The sequence below is a fragment of the Pinus tabuliformis genome, chromosome 8, assembly GCF_031772625.1.
Source record: "Pinus tabuliformis cultivar Carrire ecotype Pingquan chromosome 8, CPIR1, whole genome shotgun sequence".
NCBI classification, from domain to species: Eukaryota; Viridiplantae; Streptophyta; class Pinopsida; order Pinales; family Pinaceae; genus Pinus; species Pinus tabuliformis.
Window position 1 is genome coordinate 1461761859 of NC_142294.1, and position 5980 is coordinate 1461767838.

The 5980-nt window shown below is 37.2% G+C and overlaps 1 pseudogene across 1 annotated transcript; it reads left to right on the forward strand.

The window, feature by feature from the left end:
• Positions 1 to 3591: 3591 nt before the first annotated feature.
• LOC149241309 (uncharacterized) lies at positions 3592 to 5750 on the forward strand (annotated as a pseudogene). Its single transcript, XR_016245993.1, has 4 exons — positions 3592 to 4141; positions 4224 to 4556; positions 4642 to 4808; positions 4914 to 5750. The product of XR_016245993.1 is annotated as an uncharacterized LOC149241309 (transcript).
• The last annotated feature ends 230 nt before the right edge of the window (positions 5751 to 5980 follow it).

Sequence of the window (5980 nt, forward strand, 5' to 3'; positions counted from 1 at the left end):
TATAAAAACTTTTTATAAAAAATATTTTTATTTCTTTTTATTTAACCTATAGAGGTTGGTATTAAAGAGTCATTCTCCTAATTTTTTTTTATCTACATAATCTTTTTTAAATTAAAATTTTCAGACTCCCTATACTAATTATGGTCCATATTTTAATCCCTAATTCTATTCTGTTTTGAAAATATTTCTATTCTGTATTGAAAATATTTATTGTATGTAGTATGTAGTTTTAGGGTTTTATTTTATGGAAAATATTTCTTTAATTAGAAAATATTGTTTTTTTTTTTAATATTTAGGGTAAGTTCCTTTTTAAGGTAAATCTATGTCATCACTAATAGATAGTCCTCTATAATCTCTTCTTGAGGTGAATCTAAGGGATTTGAACCCCCAAGTGTCCTAGCACATTGCACTTCATTTTAAAAATTATCCCCAATTAAACTACTCTTAGGAGAGGCTATAAATGTTAAGTATTATCATATAAATTTATATTCCAAATGTTTAGGTTTTATTTAAACTTATTATATAAATATAATTCACTCAAAATTTGTTAATTATTCTTAATATCAAACCATTACATTTTCTTCCCCTTTAACTAAAGAGATCATAAGGCTATAAATCAATACAAAACTCACATATGGGATTGTCAAAGTGAAGTAGCCAAGACAACAATATTTATAGGCACAAAGTCATTACAACAATATTTATCAAGACATATCGCTCATCATATCACTAGATGTGATTTTAGAGACAATAGTTGTTCCTCCTAACCACCCTAGACAACCCTAATTGACAACCATGAAGCATTTATAGGTTTGAAATATTTGTAATACTTTAACATCAAGGTAATGCCTGAAGCCACTCTTATCTATCTTAAATTAAATTAAATTTAATTTCAATTGTCATTATCATATAAAGGAAATTTTTATCTACTATCCTATTTTATACTATATATTTTATAAACTCGGAAGCTTAATTCTTATTAAACCAAATGTAAAGTTATATTTTAAACAATTAATTTGAAAAGGAGCTAAACATGGGTTAAAATAGTTTTTCCTATTTATTTAGAATATTATCCAAAATGTCTTTAAACCATGTTAATTATTTAATCTAATCCTTTGAATATCCATAGGCTAGCATAAATTAGTGATGACAAGAAAAAATAAAATAGACACATTTATGTGCTTCATTATTACTAGATCTAGGTTTTAGGGTTTTATTTTATAAAAATATTTTATCCTTGAATACTTGAAACATATTAAAGTTTTATTGGACAGAAATACGTAATTGAAATGTAGTGGTAACTTTTAGAATGGTTATTTTTATTTTAATGAAAATGGTTTAATATATTTTATGTTTAAGTTCTTGAAAACTTATGTTCCTTTCCTGACTCAAATGTTAAGGGTGGGTGTGATTTTTACATTTTCAGTGTTTAAATTTGATGGGATTTCTTTATTGTATACATTTTATTAGATTTTTCTAGTATTACTTCTCATTTTATCGTGATGTATTCATTTTCTAATTGTTATAGAAAATTTCTACTTAAGTTTACTTATAACATGTTATAAAGTAGGAGAGATTATTTCTCATTATATTATAGATAATATTTAGATATATTTTAAAAAATTGATTTAAAAAAAAGCCTAAATATTATGTAAAATAGTTTTTCTCACTTGTTTAATCTTTTTTTTAATATATAGAACTAATTTATTCCACAACCATAACTAAATGAATTTTAAAACACTATAAAAATAAATTTACTAACAATATATTTAAATTACATACTTAAAAGTATTTACTATAATAATCTATTTTTATTATCATAATAATATTCAAACATGAACACTACTATAATGCAATCATTGCCATCATATTTAATCACACTTTAAACTATAAATGATCCTATTTAATCACACCTTAAACTATCACAAGGCAAGTAGAAGAAGAACAATACTCAATGTAACTCGAAGATGTTAAACTAACATTGTTTTGTTCTATGTCGTAGGTATACTTAATGACATTGTTTCTCTTGTGGAGCTTTTACTCAAAATTAGTGTCAAATACATAGATTGATGGCTTTTGGTGATTCAGTGTCTGTTCTTTTTTTTTGTCTTAGTGACCAGGGTCAGTAATACCATCATGGAGATTTATCACGAAGGAACTAAGGGTGAGGACTTGTGCAGCCAAGAGAAAATGCAAAAATTGAGTAATGATCAGATGGCACGTGCGAAAACGATTTACAAAGTCCCACGCAATCGGCAACACAATGTTGATAGATGTGAAGAACTTTCATCCCTGCCACATCACGCTCCCAAGCAAATGGGAGATGATGAATCTGCACAATGCATGTTCGAACGCCTCCCTGAAGCCATCCTGCATGATATTTTTTTCTAGGTTACCAGTCTTGGATCTCCTGATGGCTGGGGAAACGTGCATAGTGTGGCATCGAATGATCTCTTCCTGCAAGGTTTTTCAAGAGTTATACGACCAGAGAAACGAAAAATCATGGATTGCAACGGGCAACCCTAGTGACAAAACCAACGAATTTTGCTTTTTCCACATCAACTCTACCTGCAAATACATTGTATAGTTGAGATTAACTCAATGGAAGATTTCCAAAATATTTCAAAACCTAAGAAAACCGAAAGTGTCATGTGCACTGATTTTCTACATACCGATTGCCAAGAAGACGATGCAACCAAATAATAAGCTCCTCCTCGTCGGGAGAAATGTTACCACGTTTAATGTCGGGGCGAAGATAGTTAAGCCACCGCAACCTGCAACTCTTTCCACATCGCTTAAGACCTGCAAAACAAAACCTACCCGCTCATTTAGCCTCTCAATGCGCATTTTGTTTGCAATAAAAATTGCAATTAGAATTTTACTGAAACTCACCTGCTTTTTTAGGCATATTTTTCCATCCATTGCTGCTATGAATTCGAATGTATTCAGAGAGATTCATATCCTCCATGGCGGACCAAGCCCCACGGTTAAGACCCTTTGAACAGCTAGGGGAGGCTAACTCAAAACAGCTGATGGTCTGCTCTGAGACGGGACTGGCCTCCTCGCTTCCCTTTGAAAATAGCGCGCTTCGAAATTCAAATTTGAATTCAAATCAAATGGGTATATGACACGGGACTGTCCTCCTCGCTTCTCTTTCGAAATAGGGCGCTTCAAAATTCAAATTTGAATTCAAATCAAATGGGTATATGAGTATTAATGTCGACATACTATCATGTTGCGATCAAGGCCGAGACTGAGGTAAATGTGCAGGAGGTTGGTAAATGTGCTCATCAATACGCCAGAGGGAGTCCAAAGTCGCTGCGGGCAGGGTCACCGTGAGGGGCAGGAGCACGGCAGCCCGAGAGGGACTGTCAGAGGGGTACCTCCATATCATTAACGTTGCTATGGAGGTGGAAATAGGAACTGCCGCCACGGAGGGGGCCATTATATCCGTCCAATACCGTACCGTCATTGCAAGAAAGTTCCGTACCCACTAACTCTCCCATTATATATATCCCAGTAACTTAACTTGCCTTGGCACATACAGTTGGCAAAGTACTCGCGATTCCAAAATCGAATCGGTATTTGGGTTATAGGCAGTCTTCATCACTTTGTCAGAGCTTTGAGGTAACTAAATTTCGTTAACAGCAGCAGCGGCAGATGTTTCGTCCAAGAATTTAAATCTTCTTTCCGTAATATCATACAAAGCTCGTAAAATATCTTTGCCTTCTTGCCTGAACTTTTTTTTCTGGTTCCAAGATTCAGATGTATTTTGAATTTCCATAGACTCACTATCTGTAGTTATGCAACAACTGTGAGATCTGGACTTCGTGTTTGCCTAAGAAATCCAAAATTTTGTTTCAATTCGGGAGAAATCTGTGTCTACACGGCAGATCTGAACGAAGTCCGATAGAAAATACTATAAATTGACGAATTGTGTTCCGTCTTTAAGATGACAGCCGTTACCGAGATGCCTATTATAGCCATCGGAGGTGTTAGCGCCCGAGCCGATACTTCTCTGCTGGAGCAACCTCACCAAGCTTTGGCCCGCATCGAGTCAGAGTTATGCCAGAAATTGAAGGTCATCGCCTCTCTTTCATGTCCACCGGGCATGGATGAGGTTCACTGGGAGTCCGCAAGGGTAAGTCCTGCCTATTGTGTCAATAAATTAGTATCTGCAATGTTTCGAATGTCTGTGTTAGCGGTTATTGCTGTCAGTGCAGGTACAGATGGAAATTCAGGCCAAGAAAGACGCAGAAAAGGAAAAGATTCCATACGAAGCCGTGCTAAAGTTAACGGAGCAGTACCAAATCTATGGGAATCCTATGATAAATGGGAAAAATGTGAAGGAGAACACTAAAATGCTCTCGGATAGCCAGACATCCGAATTTCAAGAGGCCGAAAAACAAATTGTAGCACTGTTAAATCAAGATTCTCATAAAAGCTCCTCTCATAAGCTCGACCTTAGCGGGCTTCTCCTTCACAGTGTTCCACATGAAATAGGGAAACTGTCATCTACACTCGTAAACCTAGACCTTTCTAATAATAACTTACAGGTACATTGTTTCAAGACTATTATTTATTAGCAGTCGGCCGGAATCTCTCACCTCAAACTGACGCTGATTCAATTGTTTATTGCAGGTTTTGCCTGATTCTGTGACAAGTCTCGTGAATCTTACTCATTTGGACATTCAGTCAAACCAGCTTACATCGCTACCGGATTCCATCGGGCGTCTTGTGAATCTTAAGGTCTTCAATGTTTCTGGGAATTCTCTTGCCGCGCTTCCTGATAGTATTGAAAGCTGCCGGTAGGCTAATCAAAGCATCTCAGAGTTGTCTTTGTAATTTCTTTTCACTCAAACCCCCGCCATTTTTTCTGATTTTTGACCGGTGACATTTAATTTTTATTTCAGTTCTCTGGAAGAATTGATGGCCAATTTCAACCAACTCATACGGCTGCTGAGGGGCTGGGGTTCGAACTGCTGAACCTCCGGAAGCTGTGCGTTCATTCCAACAAGCTCACACATCTTCCCTACTCCACCTCCCACATGATGTCCCTCCGCTTTCTAGATGTCCACACGAACAGGCTTGGAGGCCTTCCAGAAGATCTTGAGAACTTGATGAACCTAGAGTACCTGGATCTCAGCAGCAATTTCAACTATCTTGTGTCTCTCCCGGAATCGATCGGGGGTCTCACGTCTCTCATCGAGTTAAATGTCAGTTACAATCAAATCACTGCATTGCCTGCGTCTATTGGGCGCTTGGAAAAGTTGCAGTTTCTTAATGTGGAAGGGAATCCTCTAGTTGTGCCCCCTCCCCAAGTGGTAGATCGGGGTCTGGACGCTATTAAGGAGTACATGGCAGATTGGCTGGAAGCCTGCCTGGGCGGGCAAGAATCGTGGTTGAGGCGCATAGCGTCGGGGAAATGGGTGAGATGCGGAACGCCAACCTCTGATGTGTTGGGAGGAGGTTTGTCGAGGCGACAGCTTGGAAGAGGGGACGGCGACTTTTCCTCAATTTCCACACCTCGTAGACGTGCTTTCTTGTCTCCTCTTCGCCTGTTTGCTCCGCGACATTCGTTGCTGCCTCTTGGTTCTTTGGCCACACCTAAGCGGACTCCGTATAGCAGTTATTCTGTGAACTCTAATGGCCGGCTGCTCTGCTTTAAATGAAGAGATTTTGTTGCATGTAAATACAAAATAAAGTCAATGATACTATGGAGGTTTTGTTTCTTGTTTCTTCGGATGGGTGGTGGAGAAAGACACCGTGTGAAACGGACTTGCTTAGGGCCACGGGCGGGGCTCAGATGCGGTAAACTACGTCGGCAAGGGTAAAATTTATATATATATATCTATATCTAAATATATAATTTATGTTGAATTGATGTCGACTGTAATATGTGGTGCATCATCATCATGGAAGGAGTCGGGAAATGAGAGTGGGAGGTGCAGTTAGTATGTATAAAAATAGTTTTTCTTTA